General features: G+C 36.5%; 27 pseudogenes; all 27 read right to left on the bottom strand.

Annotated features, from left to right (window-relative positions):
- Positions 1–355: 355 nt before the first annotated feature.
- On the bottom strand, positions 356–474 carry LOC124331975 (annotated as a pseudogene).
- Positions 475–890: 416 nt separating this feature from the next.
- On the bottom strand, positions 891–1,009 carry LOC124331974 (annotated as a pseudogene).
- Positions 1,010–1,423: 414 nt separating this feature from the next.
- On the bottom strand, positions 1,424–1,542 carry LOC124335131 (annotated as a pseudogene).
- A 414-nt stretch (positions 1,543–1,956) lies between these two features.
- On the bottom strand, positions 1,957–2,075 carry LOC124333774 (annotated as a pseudogene).
- A 414-nt stretch (positions 2,076–2,489) lies between these two features.
- On the bottom strand, positions 2,490–2,608 carry LOC124333772 (annotated as a pseudogene).
- A 414-nt stretch (positions 2,609–3,022) lies between these two features.
- Positions 3,023–3,141, bottom strand: LOC124331971 (annotated as a pseudogene).
- A 414-nt stretch (positions 3,142–3,555) lies between these two features.
- On the bottom strand, positions 3,556–3,674 carry LOC124333771 (annotated as a pseudogene).
- Positions 3,675–4,088: 414 nt separating this feature from the next.
- LOC124333770 lies at positions 4,089–4,207 on the bottom strand (annotated as a pseudogene).
- A 414-nt stretch (positions 4,208–4,621) lies between these two features.
- On the bottom strand, positions 4,622–4,740 carry LOC124331970 (annotated as a pseudogene).
- Positions 4,741–5,154: 414 nt separating this feature from the next.
- LOC124333769 lies at positions 5,155–5,273 on the bottom strand (annotated as a pseudogene).
- Positions 5,274–5,687: 414 nt separating this feature from the next.
- On the bottom strand, positions 5,688–5,806 carry LOC124331969 (annotated as a pseudogene).
- A 414-nt stretch (positions 5,807–6,220) lies between these two features.
- Positions 6,221–6,339, bottom strand: LOC124331968 (annotated as a pseudogene).
- Positions 6,340–6,753: 414 nt separating this feature from the next.
- LOC124331967 lies at positions 6,754–6,872 on the bottom strand (annotated as a pseudogene).
- Positions 6,873–7,286: 414 nt separating this feature from the next.
- Positions 7,287–7,405, bottom strand: LOC124331966 (annotated as a pseudogene).
- Positions 7,406–7,819: 414 nt separating this feature from the next.
- On the bottom strand, positions 7,820–7,938 carry LOC124330027 (annotated as a pseudogene).
- A 413-nt stretch (positions 7,939–8,351) lies between these two features.
- LOC124331965 lies at positions 8,352–8,470 on the bottom strand (annotated as a pseudogene).
- Positions 8,471–8,884: 414 nt separating this feature from the next.
- Positions 8,885–9,003, bottom strand: LOC124330135 (annotated as a pseudogene).
- Positions 9,004–9,416: 413 nt separating this feature from the next.
- On the bottom strand, positions 9,417–9,535 carry LOC124331964 (annotated as a pseudogene).
- A 413-nt stretch (positions 9,536–9,948) lies between these two features.
- Positions 9,949–10,067, bottom strand: LOC124331963 (annotated as a pseudogene).
- A 413-nt stretch (positions 10,068–10,480) lies between these two features.
- On the bottom strand, positions 10,481–10,599 carry LOC124333897 (annotated as a pseudogene).
- A 414-nt stretch (positions 10,600–11,013) lies between these two features.
- On the bottom strand, positions 11,014–11,132 carry LOC124330099 (annotated as a pseudogene).
- Positions 11,133–11,545: 413 nt separating this feature from the next.
- LOC124331962 lies at positions 11,546–11,664 on the bottom strand (annotated as a pseudogene).
- A 414-nt stretch (positions 11,665–12,078) lies between these two features.
- On the bottom strand, positions 12,079–12,197 carry LOC124333896 (annotated as a pseudogene).
- A 414-nt stretch (positions 12,198–12,611) lies between these two features.
- Positions 12,612–12,730, bottom strand: LOC124330098 (annotated as a pseudogene).
- Positions 12,731–13,143: 413 nt separating this feature from the next.
- Positions 13,144–13,262, bottom strand: LOC124331960 (annotated as a pseudogene).
- Positions 13,263–13,675: 413 nt separating this feature from the next.
- Positions 13,676–13,794, bottom strand: LOC124329632 (annotated as a pseudogene).
- A 413-nt stretch (positions 13,795–14,207) lies between these two features.
- LOC124331959 lies at positions 14,208–14,326 on the bottom strand (annotated as a pseudogene).
- Positions 14,327–14,615: the final 289 nt, after the last annotated feature.

Here is a 14,615-nt window from a genome sequence, read left to right as displayed (position 1 = left end):
AGTGATAGAAATGTTTGTTCATTGAATTTGGACTCGTAACCATCGCGAATAAAAAAGCGCGATAAACTTTGAAAAACTCGCAATGAAATTCATCCAGAATCATTCCTATAGATGAATTGAACCTATCTCTATGCCATTGATATTTTGATCGACGAATTTGGATTGGTAACCATCGCGATTAAAAAACGCGATAAACTTTGAAAAACTCTCAATGGAATTGATCCAGAATCATTTTTATAGATGAATTGAACCTATCTCTAAGGCATTGAAATGTTTTATCTACGAATTTGGACTGGTAACCATCGTGATTGAAAAAAAAATTCAAGAAATTTGTTATTGAAAACAAACTATTCATCGCCAACGACATCCCGTATTCCCAAGCGGTCACCCTTCCAAGTACTAACGGGACTCGACGTAACTTAACTTCTGGGAGCTGACGAGACCAGGTGCGTTCTACGTGATATGGCCGTTGACATTCAAAAATGAAAATTTACCCTCCCAGTCCCAATGGATGAATAGAAAATCACTTCAAAGTGATAGAAATGTTTGTTCATTGAATTTGGACTCGTAACCATCGCGAATAAAAAAGCGCGATCAATTTTGAAAAACTCGCAATGAAATTTATCCAGAATCATTCCTATAGATGAATTGAACCTATCTCTATGCCATTGATATTTTTGATCTACGAATTTGGACTGGTAACCATCGCGATTAAAAAACGCGATAAACTTTGAAAAACTCTCAATGAAATTGATCCATAATCATTCTTATAGATGAATTGAACCTATCTCTAAGGCATTGAAATGTTTTATCTACGAATTTGGACTGGTAACCATCGCGATTAAAAAAAAAAAATTCAAGAAATTTGTTATTGAAAACAAACTATTCATCGCCAACGACATCCCGTATTCCCAAGCGGTCACCCTTCCAAGTACTAACGGGACTCGACGTAACTTAACTTCTGGGAGCTGACGAGACCAGGTGCGTTCTACGTGATATGGCCGTTGACATTCAAAAATGAAAATTTACCCTCCCAGTCCCAATGGATGAATAGAAAATCACTTCAAAGTGATAGAAATGTTTGTTCATTGAATTTGGACTCGTAACCATCGCGAATAAAAAAGCGCGATAAACTTTGAAAAACTCGCAATGAAATTTATCCAGAATCATTCCTATAGATGAATTGAACCTATCTCTATGCCATTGATATTTTTGATCTACGAATTTGGACTGGTAACCATCGCGATTAAAAAACGCGATAAACTTTGAAAAACTCTCAATGGAATTGATCCATAATCATTCTTATAGATGAATTGAACCTATCTCTAAGGCATTGAAATGTTTTATCTACGAATTTGGACTGGTAACCATCGCGATTGAAAAAAAAATTCAAGAAATTTGTTATTGAAAACAAACTATTCATCGCCAACGACATCCCGTATTCCCAAGCGGTCACCCTTCCAAGTACTAACGGGACTCGACGTAACTTAACTTCTGGGAGCTGACGAGACCATGTGCGTTCTACGTGATATGGCCGTTGACATTCAAAAATGAAAATTTACCCTCCCAGTCCCAATGGATGAATAGAAAATCACTTCAAAGTGATAGAAATGTTTGTTCATTGAATTTGGACTCGTAACCATCGCGAATAAAAAAGCGCGATAAACTTTGAAAAACTCGCAATGAAATTTATCCAGAATCATTCCTATAGATGAATTGAACCTATCTCTATGCCATTGATATTTTTGATCTACGAATTTGGACTGGTAACCATCGCGATTAAAAAACGCGATAAACTTTGAAAAACTCTCAATGGAATTGATCCATAATCATTCTTATAGATGAATTGAACCTATCTCTAAGGCATTGAAATGTTTTATCTACGAATTTGGACTGGTAACCATCGTGATTGAAAAAAAATTTCAAGAAATTTGTTATTGAAAACAAACTATTCATCGCCAACGACATCCCGTATTCCCAAGCGGTCACCCTTCCAAGTACTAACAGGACTCGACGTAACTTAACTTCTGGGAGCTGACGAGACCAGGTGCGTTCTACGTGATATGGCCGTTGACATTCAGCAATGAAAATTTACCCTTCCATTCCCAATGGATGAATAGAAAATCACTTCAAAGTGATAGAAATGTTTGTTCATTGAATTTGGACTCGTAACCATCGCGAATAAAAAAGCGCGATAAACTTTGAAAAACTCGCAATGAAATTTATCCAGAATCATTCCTATAGATGAATTGAACCTATCTCTATGCCATTGATATTTTTGATCTACGAATTTGGACTGGTAACCATCGCGATTAAAAAACGCGATAAACTTTGAAAAACTCTCAATGGAATTGATCCATAATCATTCTTATAGATGAATTGAACCTATCTCTAAGGCATTGAAATGTTTTATCTACGAATTTGGACTGGTAACCATCGTGATTGAAAAAAAATTTCAAGAAATTTGTTATTGAAAACAAACTATTCATCGCCAACGACATCCCGTATTCCCAAGCGGTCACCCTTCCAAGTACTAACAGGACTCGACGTAACTTAACTTCTGGGAGCTGACGAGACCAGGTGCGTTCTACGTGATATGGCCGTTGACATTCAGCAATGAAAATTTACCCTTCCATTCCCAATGGATGAATAGAAAATCACTTCAAAGTGATAGAAATGTTTGTTCATTGAATTTGGACTCGTAACCATCGCGAATAAAAAAGCGCGATAAACTTTGAAAAACTCGCAATGAAATTTATCCAGAATCATTCCTATAGATGAATTGAACCTATCTCTATGCCATTGATATTTTTGATCTACGAATTTGGACTGGTAACCATCGCGATTAAAAAACGCGATAAAATTTGAAAAACTCTCAATGGAATTGATCCATAATCATTCTTATAGATGAATTGAACCTATCTCTAAGGCATTGAAATGTTTTATCTACGAATTTGGACTGGTAACCATCGTGATTGAAAAAAAATTTCAAGAAATTTGTTATTGAAAACAAACTATTCATCGCCAACGACATCCCGTATTCCCAAGCGGTCACCCTTCCAAGTACTAACGGGACTCGACGTAACTTAACTTCTGGGAGCTGACGAGACCAGGTGCGTTCTACGTGATATGGCCGTTGACATTCAAAAATGAAAATTTACCCTCCCAGTCCCAATGGATGAATAGAAAATCACTTCAAAGTGATAGAAATGTTTGTTCATTGAATTTGGACTCGTAACCATCGCGAATAAAAAAGCGCGATAAACTTTGAAAAACTCGCAATGAAATTTATCCAGAATCATTCCTATAGATGAATTGAACCTATCTCTATGCCATTGATATTTTTGATCTACGAATTTGGACTGGTAACCATCGCGATTAAAAAACGCGATAAACTTTGAAAAACTCTCAATGGAATTGATCCATAATCATTCTTATAGATGAATTGAACCTATCTCTAAGGCATTGAAATGTTTTATCTACGAATTTGGACTGGTAACCATCGTGATTGAAAAAAAATTTCAAGAAATTTGTTATTGAAAACAAACTATTCATCGCCAACGACATCCCGTATTCCCAAGCGGTCACCCTTCCAAGTACTAACAGGACTCGACGTAACTTAACTTCTGGGAGCTGACGAGACCAGGTGCGTTCTACGTGATATGGCCGTTGACATTCAGCAATGAAAATTTACCCTTCCATTCCCAATGGATGAATAGAAAATCACTTCAAAGTGATAGAAATGTTTGTTCATTGAATTTGGACTCGTAACCATCGCGAATAAAAAAGCGCGATAAACTTTGAAAAACTCGCAATGAAATTTATCCAGAATCATTCCTATAGATGAATTGAACCTATCTCTATGCCATTGATATTTTTGATCTACGAATTTGGACTGGTAACCATCGCGATTAAAAAACGCGATAAACTTTGAAAAACTCTCAATGGAATTGATCCATAATCATTCTTATAGATGAATTGAACCTATCTCTAAGGCATTGAAATGTTTTATCTACGAATTTGGACTGGTAACCATCGTGATTGAAAAAAAATTTCAAGAAATTTGTTATTGAAAACAAACTATTCATCGCCAACGACATCCCGTATTCCCAAGCGGTCACCCTTCCAAGTACTAACAGGACTCGACGTAACTTAACTTCTGGGAGCTGACGAGACCAGGTGCGTTCTACGTGATATGGCCGTTGACATTCAGCAATGAAAATTTACCCTTCCATTCCCAATGGATGAATAGAAAATCACTTCAAAGTGATAGAAATGTTTGTTCATTGAATTTGGACTCGTAACCATCGCGAATAAAAAAGCGCGATAAACTTTGAAAAACTCGCAATGAAATTTATCCAGAATCATTCCTATAGATGAATTGAACCTATCTCTATGCCATTGATATTTTTGATCTACGAATTTGGACTGGTAACCATCGCGATTAAAAAACGCGATAAAATTTGAAAAACTCTCAATGGAATTGATCCATAATCATTCTTATAGATGAATTGAACCTATCTCTAAGGCATTGAAATGTTTTATCTACGAATTTGGACTGGTAACCATCGTGATTGAAAAAAAATTTCAAGAAATTTGTTATTGAAAACAAACTATTCATCGCCAACGACATCCCGTATTCCCAAGCGGTCACCCTTCCAAGTACTAACGGGACTCGACGTAACTTAACTTCTGGGAGCTGACGAGACCAGGTGCGTTCTACGTGATATGGCCGTTGACATTCAAAAATGAAAATTTACCCTCCCAGTCCCAATGGATGAATAGAAAATCACTTCAAAGTGATAGAAATGTTTGTTCATTGAATTTGGACTCGTAACCATCGCGAATAAAAAAGCGCGATAAACTTTGAAAAACTCGCAATGAAATTTATCCAGAATCATTCCTATAGATGAATTGAACCTATCTCTATGCCATTGATATTTTTGATCTACGAATTTGGACTGGTAACCATCGCGATTAAAAAACGCGATAAACTTTGAAAAACTCTCAATGGAATTGATCCATAATCATTCTTATAGATGAATTGAACCTATCTCTAAGGCATTGAAATGTTTTATCTACGAATTTGGACTGGTAACCATCGTGATTGAAAAAAAATTTCAAGAAATTTGTTATTGAAAACAAACTATTCATCGCCAACGACATCCCGTATTCCCAAGCGGTCACCCTTCCAAGTACTAACAGGACTCGACGTAACTTAACTTCTGGGAGCTGACGAGACCAGGTGCGTTCTACGTGATATGGCCGTTGACATTCAGCAATGAAAATTTACCCTTCCATTCCCAATGGATGAATAGAAAATCACTTCAAAGTGATAGAAATGTTTGTTCATTGAATTTGGACTCGTAACCATCGCGAATAAAAAAGCGCGATAAACTTTGAAAAACTCGCAATGAAATTTATCCAGAATCATTCCTATAGATGAATTGAACCTATCTCTATGCCATTGATATTTTTGATCTACGAATTTGGACTGGTAACCATCGCGATTAAAAAACGCGATAAACTTTGAAAAACTCTCAATGGAATTGATCCATAATCATTCTTATAGATGAATTGAACCTATCTCTAAGGCATTGAAATGTTTTATCTACGAATTTGGACAGGTAACCATCGCGATTGAAAAAAAAATTCAAGAAATTTGTTATTGAAAACAAACTATTCATCGCCAACGACATCCCGTATTCCCAAGCGGTCACCCTTCCAAGTACTAACGGGACTCGACGTAACTTAACTTCTGGGAGCTGACGAGACCAGGTGCGTTCTACGTGATATGGCCGTTGACATTCAAAAATGAAAATTTACCCTTCCATTCCCAATGGATGAATAGAAAATCACTTCAAAGTGATAGAAATGTTTGTTCATTGAATTTGGACTCGTAACCATCGCGAATAAAAAAGCGCGATAAACTTTGAAAAACTCGCAATGAAATTTATCCAGAATCATTCCTATAGATGAATTGAACCTATCTCTATGCCATTGATATTTTTGATCTACGAATTTGGACTGGTAACCATCGCGATTAAAAAACGCGATAAACTTTGAAAAACTCTCAATGGAATTGATCCATAATCATTCTTATAGATGAATTGAACCTATCTCTAAGGCATTGAAATGTTTTATCTACGAATTTGGACTGGTAACCATCGCGATTGAAAAAAAAATTCAAGAAATTTGTTATTGAAAACAAACTATTCATCGCCAACGACATCCCGTATTCCCAAGCGGTCACCCTTCCAAGTACTAACGGGACTCGACGTAACTTAACTTCTGGGAGCTGACGAGACCAGGTGCGTTCTACGTGATATGGCCGTTGACATTCAAAAATGAAAATTTACCCTCCCAGTCCCAATGGATGAATAGAAAATCACTTCAAAGTGATAGAAATGTTTGTTCATTGAATTTGGACTCGTAACCATCGCGAATAAAAAAGCGCGATAAACTTTGAAAAACTCGCAATGAAATTTATCCAGAATCATTCCTATAGATGAATTGAACCTATCTCTATGCCATTGATATTTTTGATCTACGAATTTGGACTGGTAACCATCGCGATTAAAAAACGCGATAAAATTTGAAAAACTCTCAATGGAATTGATCCATAATCATTCTTATAGATGAATTGAACCTATCTCTAAGGCATTGAAATGTTTTATCTACGAATTTGGACTGGTAACCATCGTGATTGAAAAAAAATTTCAAGAAATTTGTTATTGAAAACAAACTATTCATCGCCAACGACATCCCGTATTCCCAAGCGGTCACCCTTCCAAGTACTAACGGGACTCGACGTAACTTAACTTCTGGGAGCTGACGAGACCAGGTGCGTTCTACGTGATATGGCCGTTGACATTCAAAAATGAAAATTTACCCTCCCAGTCCCAATGGATGAATAGAAAATCACTTCAAAGTGATAGAAATGTTTGTTCATTGAATTTGGACTCGTAACCATCGCGAATAAAAAAGCGCGATAAACTTTGAAAAACTCGCAATGAAATTTATCCAGAATCATTCCTATAGATGAATTGAACCTATCTCTATGCCATTGATATTTTTGATCTACGAATTTGGACTGGTAACCATCGCGATTAAAAAACGCGATAAACTTTGAAAAACTCTCAATGGAATTGATCCATAATCATTCTTATAGATGAATTGAACCTATCTCTAAGGCATTGAAATGTTTTATCTACGAATTTGGACTGGTAACCATCGTGATTGAAAAAAAATTTCAAGAAATTTGTTATTGAAAACAAACTATTCATCGCCAACGACATCCCGTATTCCCAAGCGGTCACCCTTCCAAGTACTAACGGGACTCGACGTAACTTAACTTCTGGGAGCTGACGAGACCAGGTGCGTTCTACGTGATATGGCCGTTGACATTCAAAAATGAAAATTTACCCTCCCAGTCCCAATGGATGAATAGAAAATCACTTCAAAGTGATAGAAATGTTTGTTCATTGAATTTGGACTCGTAACCATCGCGAATAAAAAAGCGCGATAAACTTTGAAAAACTCGCAATGAAATTTATCCAGAATCATTCCTATAGATGAATTGAACCTATCTCTATGCCATTGATATTTTTGATCTACGAATTTGGACTGGTAACCATCGCGATTAAAAAACGCGATAAACTTTGAAAAACTCTCAATGGAATTGATCCATAATCATTCTTATAGATGAATTGAACCTATCTCTAAGGCATTGAAATGTTTTATCTACGAATTTGGACTGGTAACCATCGTGATTGAAAAAAAATTTCAAGAAATTTGTTATTGAAAACAAACTATTCATCGCCAACGACATCCCGTATTCCCAAGCGGTCACCCTTCCAAGTACTAACAGGACTCGACGTAACTTAACTTCTGGGAGCTGAGGAGACCAGGTGCGTTCTACTCGATATGGCCGTTGACATTCAAAAATGAAAATTTACCCTTCCATTCCCAATGGATGAATAGAAAATCACTTCAAAGTGATAGAAATGTTTGTTCATTGAATTTGGACTCGTAACCATCGCGAATAAAAAAGCGCGATAAACTTTGAAAAACTCGCAATGAAATTCATCCAGAATCATTCCTATAGATGAATTGAACCTATCTCTATGCCATTGATATTTTGATCGACGAATTTGGATTGGTAACCATCGCGATTAAAAAACGCGATAAACTTTGAAAAACTCTCAATGGAATTGATCCAGAATCATTTTTATAGATGAATTGAACCTATCTCTAAGGCATTGAAATGTTTTATCTACGAATTTGGACTGGTAACCATCGTGATTGAAAAAAAAATTCAAGAAATTTGTTATTGAAAACAAACTATTCATCGCCAACGACATCCCGTATTCCCAAGCGGTCACCCTTCCAAGTACTAACGGGACTCGACGTAACTTAACTTCTGGGAGCTGACGAGACCAGGTGCGTTCTACGTGATATGGCCGTTGACATTCAAAAATGAAAATTTACCCTCCCAGTCCCAATGGATGAATAGAAAATCACTTCAAAGTGATAGAAATGTTTGTTCATTGAATTTGGACTCGTAACCATCGCGAATAAAAAAGCGCGATAAACTTTGAAAAACTCGCAATGAAATTTATCCAGAATCATTCCTATAGATGAATTGAACCTATCTCTATGCCATTGATATTTTTGATCTACGAATTTGGACTGGTAACCATCGCGATTAAAAAACGCGATAAACTTTGAAAAACTCTCAATGGAATTGATCCATAATCATTCTTATAGATGAATTGAACCTATCTCTAAGGCATTGAAATGTTTTATCTACGAATTTGGACTGGTAACCATCGTGATTGAAAAAAAATTTCAAGAAATTTGTTATTGAAAACAAACTATTCATCGCCAACGACATCCCGTATTCCCAAGCGGTCACCCTTCCGAGTACTAACAGGACTCGACGTAACTTAACTTCTGAGAGCTGACGAGACCAGGTGCGTTCTACTCGATATGACCGTTGACATTCAAAAATGAAAATTTACCCTCCCAGTCCCAATGGATGAATAGAAAATCACTTCAAAGTGATAGAAATGTTTGTTCATTGAATTTGGACTCGTAACCATCGCGAATAAAAAAGCGCGATAAACTTTGAAAAACTCGCAATGAAATTCATCCAGAATCATTCCTATAGATGAATTGAACCTATCTCTATGCCATTGATATTTTGATCGACGAATTTGGATTGGTAACCATCGCGATTAAAAAACGCGATAAACTTTGAAAAACTCTCAATGGAATTGATCCAGAATCATTTTTATAGATGAATTGAACCTATCTCTAAGGCATTGAAATGTTTTATCTACGAATTTGGACTGGTAACCATCGTGATTGAAAAAAAAATTCAAGAAATTTGTTATTGAAAACAAACTATTCATCGCCAACGACATCCCGTATTCCCAAGCGGTCACCCTTCCAAGTACTAACGGGACTCGACGTAACTTAACTTCTGGGAGCTGACGAGACCAGGTGCGTTCTACGTGATATGGCCGTTGACATTCAAAAATGAAAATTTACCCTCCCAGTCCCAATGGATGAATAGAAAATCACTTCAAAGTGATAGAAATGTTTGTTCATTGAATTTGGACTCGTAACCATCGCGAATAAAAAAGCGCGATAAACTTTGAAAAACTCGCAATGAAATTCATCCAGAATCATTCCTATAGATGAATTGAACCTATCTCTATGCCATTGATATTTTGATCGACGAATTTGGATTGGTAACCATCGCGATTAAAAAACGCGATAAACTTTGAAAAACTCTCAATGGAATTGATCCAGAATCATTTTTATAGATGAATTGAACCTATCTCTAAGGCATTGAAATGTTTTATCTACGAATTTGGACTGGTAACCATCGTGATTGAAAAAAAATTTCAAGAAATTTGTTATTGAAAATAAACTATTCATCGCCAACGACATCCCGTATTCCCAAGCGGTCACCCTTCCAAGTACTAACGGGACTCGACGTAACTTAACTTCTGGGAGCTGACGAGACCAGGTGCGTTCTACGTGATATGGCCGTTGACATTCAAAAATGAAAATTTACCCTCCCAGTCCCAATGGATGAATAGAAAATCACTTCAAAGTGATAGAAATGTTTGTTCATTGAATTTGGACTCGTAACCATCGCGAATAAAAAAGCGCGATAAACTTTGAAAAACTCGCAATGAAATTCATCCAGAATCATTCCTATAGATGAATTGAACCTATCTCTATGCCATTGATATTTTGATCGACGAATTTGGATTGGTAACCATCGCGATTAAAAAACGCGATAAACTTTGAAAAACTCTCAATGGAATTGATCCAGAATCATTTTTATAGATGAATTGAACCTATCTCTAAGGCATTGAAATGTTTTATCTACGAATTTGGACTGGTAACCATCGTGATTGAAAAAAAATTTCAAGAAATTTGTTATTGAAAACAAACTATTCATCGCCAACGACATCCCGTATTCCCAAGCGGTCACCCTTCCAAGTACTAACGGGACTCGACGTAACTTAACTTCTGGGAGCTGACGAGACCAGGTGCGTTCTACGTGATATTGCCGTTGACATTCAAAAATGAAAATTTACCCTCCCAGTCCCAATGGATGAATAGAAAATCACTTCAAAGTGATAGAAATGTTTGTTCATTGAATTTGGACTCGTAACCATCGCGAATAAAAAAGCGCGATAAACTTTGAAAAACTCGCAATGAAATTTATCCAGAATCATTCCTATAGATGAATTGAACCTATCTCTATGCCATTGATATTTTTGATCTACGAATTTGGACTGGTAACCATCGCGATTAAAAAACGCGATAAACTTTGAAAAACTCTCAATGGAATTGATCCATAATCATTCTTATAGATGAATTGAACCTATCTCTAAGGCATTGAAATGTTTTATCTACGAATTTGGACTGGTAACCATCGTGATTGAAAAAAAATTTCAAGAAATTTGTTATTGAAAACAAACTATTCATCGCCAACGACATCCCGTATTCCCAAGCGGTCACCCTTCCGAGTACTAACAGGACTCGACGTAACTTAACTTCTGAGAGCTGACGAGACCAGGTGCGTTCTACTCGATATGGCCGTTGACATTCAAAAATGAAAATTTACCCTCCCAGTCCCAATGGATGAATAGAAAATCACTTCAAAGTGATAGAAATGTTTGTTCATTGAATTTGGACTCGTAACCATCGCGAATAAAAAAGCGCGATAAACTTTGAAAAACTCGCAATGAAATTCATCCAGAATCATTCCTATAGATGAATTGAACCTATCTCTATGCCATTGATATTTTGATCGACGAATTTGGATTGGTAACCATCGCGATTAAAAAACGCGATAAACTTTGAAAAACTCTCAATGGAATTGATCCAGAATCATTTTTATAGATGAATTGAACCTATCTCTAAGGCATTGAAATGTTTTATCTACGAATTTGGACTGGTAACCATCGTGATTGAAAAAAAAATTCAAGAAATTTGTTATTGAAAACAAACTATTCATCGCCAACGACATCCCGTATTCCCAAGCGGTCACCCTTCCAAGTACTAACGGGACTCGACGTAACTTAACTTCTGGGAGCTGACGAGACCAGGTGCGTTCTACGTGATATGGCCGTTGACATTCAAAAATGAAAATTTACCCTCCCAGTCCCAATGGATGAATAGAAAATCACTTCAAAGTGATAGAAATGTTTGTTCATTGAATTTGGACTCGTAACCATCGCGAATAAAAAAGCGCGATAAACTTTGAAAAACTCGCAATGAAATTCATCCAGAATCATTCCTATAGATGAATTGAACCTATCTCTATGCCATTGATATTTTGATCGACGAATTTGGATTGGTAACCATCGCGATTAAAAAACGCGATAAACTTTGAAAAACTCTCAATGGAATTGATCCAGAATCATTTTTATAGATGAATTGAACCTATCTCTAAGGCATTGAAATGTTTTATCTACGAATTTGGACTGGTAACCATCGTGATTGAAAAAAAAATTTCAAGAAATTTGTTATTGAAAACAAACTATTCATCGCCAACGACATCCCGTATTCCCAAGCGGTCACCCTTCCAAGTACTAACGGGACTCGACGTAACTTAACTTCTGGGAGCTGACGAGACCAGGTGCGTTCTACGTGATATTGCCGTTGACATTCAAAAATGAAAATTTACCCTCCCAGTCCCAATGGATGAATAGAAAATCACTTCAAAGTGATAGAAATGTTTGTTCATTGAATTTGGACTCGTAACCATCGCGAATAAAAAAGCGCGATAAACTTTGAAAAACTCGCAATGAAATTTATCCAGAATCATTCCTATAGATGAATTGAACCTATCTCTATGCCATTGATATTTTTGATCTACGAATTTGGACTGGTAACCATCGCGATTAAAAAACGCGATAAACTTTGAAAAACTCTCAATGGAATTGATCCATAATCATTCTTATAGATGAATTGAACCTATCTCTAAGGCATTGAAATGTTTTATCTACGAATTTGGACTGGTAACCATCGTGATTGAAAAAAAATTTCAAGAAATTTGTTATTGAAAACAAACTATTCATCGCCAACGACATCCCGTATTCCCAAGCGGTCACCCTTCCGAGTACTAACAGGACTCGACGTAACTTAACTTCTGAGAGCTGACGAGACCAGGTGCGTTCTACTCGATATGGCCGTTGACATTCAAAAATGAAAATTTACCCTCCCAGTCCCAATGGATGAATAGAAAATCACTTCAAAGTGATAGAAATGTTTGTTCATTGAATTTGGACTCGTAACCATCGCGAATAAAAAAGCGTGATAAACTTTGAAAAACTCGCAATGAAATTCATCCAGAATCATTCCTATAGATGAATTGAACCTATCTCTATGCCATTGATATTTTGATCGACGAATTTGGATTGGTAACCATCGCGATTAAAAAACGCGATAAACTTTGAAAAACTCTCAATGGAATTGATCCAGAATCATTTTTATAGATGAATTGAACCTATCTCTAAGGCATTGAAATGTTTTATCTACGAATTTGGACTGGTAACCATCGTGATTGAAAAAAAAATTCAAGAAATTTGTTATTGAAAACAAACTATTCATCGCCAACGACATCCCGTATTCCCAAGCGGTCACCCTTCCAAGTACTAACGGGACTCGACGTAACTTAACTTCTGGGAGCTGACGAGACCAGGTGCGTTCTACGTGATATGGCCGTTGACATTCAAAAATGAAAATTTACCCTCCCAGTCCCAATGGATGAATAGAAAATCACTTCAAAGTGATAGAAATGTTTGTTCATTGAATTTGGACTCGTAACCATCGCGAATAAAAAAGCGCGATAAACTTTGAAAAACTCGCAATGAAATTCATCCAGAATCATTCCTATAGATGAATTGAACCTATCTCTATGCCATTGATATTTTGATCGACGAATTTGGATTGGTAACCATCGCGATTAAAAAACGCGATAAACTTTGAAAAACTCTCAATGGAATTGATCCAGAATCATTTTTATAGATGAATTGAACCTATCTCTAAGGCATTGAAATGTTTTATCTACGAATTTGGACTGGTAACCATCGTGATTGAAAAAAAAATTCAAGAAATTTGTTATTGAAAACAAACTATTCATCGCCAACGACATCCCGTATTCCCAAGCGGTCACCCTTCCAAGTACTAACAGGACTCGACGTAACTTAACTTCTGGGAGCTGACGAGACCAGGTGCGTTCTACTCGATATGGCCGTTGACATTCAAAAATGAAAATTTACCCTCCCAGTCCCAATGGATGAATAGAAAATCACTTCAAAGTGATAGAAATGTTTGTTCATTGAATTTGGACTCGTAACCATCGCGAATAAAAAAGCGCGATAAACTTTGAAAAACTCGCAATGAAATTCATCCAGAATCATTCCTATAGATGAATTGAACCTATCTCTATGCCATTGATATTTTGATCGACGAATTTGGATTGGTAACCATCGCGATTTAAAAACGTGATAAACTTTGAAAAACTCTCAATGGAATTGATCCAGAATCATTTTTATAGATGAATTGAACCTATCTCTAAGGCATTGAAATGTTTTATCTACGAATTTGGACTGGTAACCATCGTGATTGAAAAAAAAATTCAAGAAATTTGTTATTGAAAACAAACTATTCATCGCCAACGACATCCCGTATTCCCAAGCGGTCACCCTTCCAAGTACTAACGGGACTCGACGTAACTTAACTTCTGGGAGCTGACGAGACCAGGTGCGTTCTACGTGATATGGCCGTTGACATTCAAAAATGAAAATTTACCCTCCCAGTCCCAATGGATGAATAGAAAATCACTTCAAAGTGATAGAAATGTTTGTTCATTGAATTTGGACTCGTAACCATCGCGAATAAAAAAGCGCGATAAACTTTGAAAAACTCGCAATGAAATTCATCCAGAATCATTCCTATAGATGAATTGAACCTATCTCTATGCCATTGATATTTTGATCGACGAATTTGGATTGGTAACCATCGCGATTTAAAAACGTGATAAACTTTGAAAAACTCTCAATGGAATTGATCCAGAATCA

This window comes from Daphnia pulicaria, chromosome 3, assembly GCF_021234035.1.
Source record: "Daphnia pulicaria isolate SC F1-1A chromosome 3, SC_F0-13Bv2, whole genome shotgun sequence".
NCBI lineage: Eukaryota > Metazoa > Arthropoda > Branchiopoda > Diplostraca > Daphniidae > Daphnia > Daphnia pulicaria.
The sequence above is the reverse complement of the archived record's forward strand: the minus strand, read 5'-3'. Positions and strand labels throughout refer to the sequence as shown.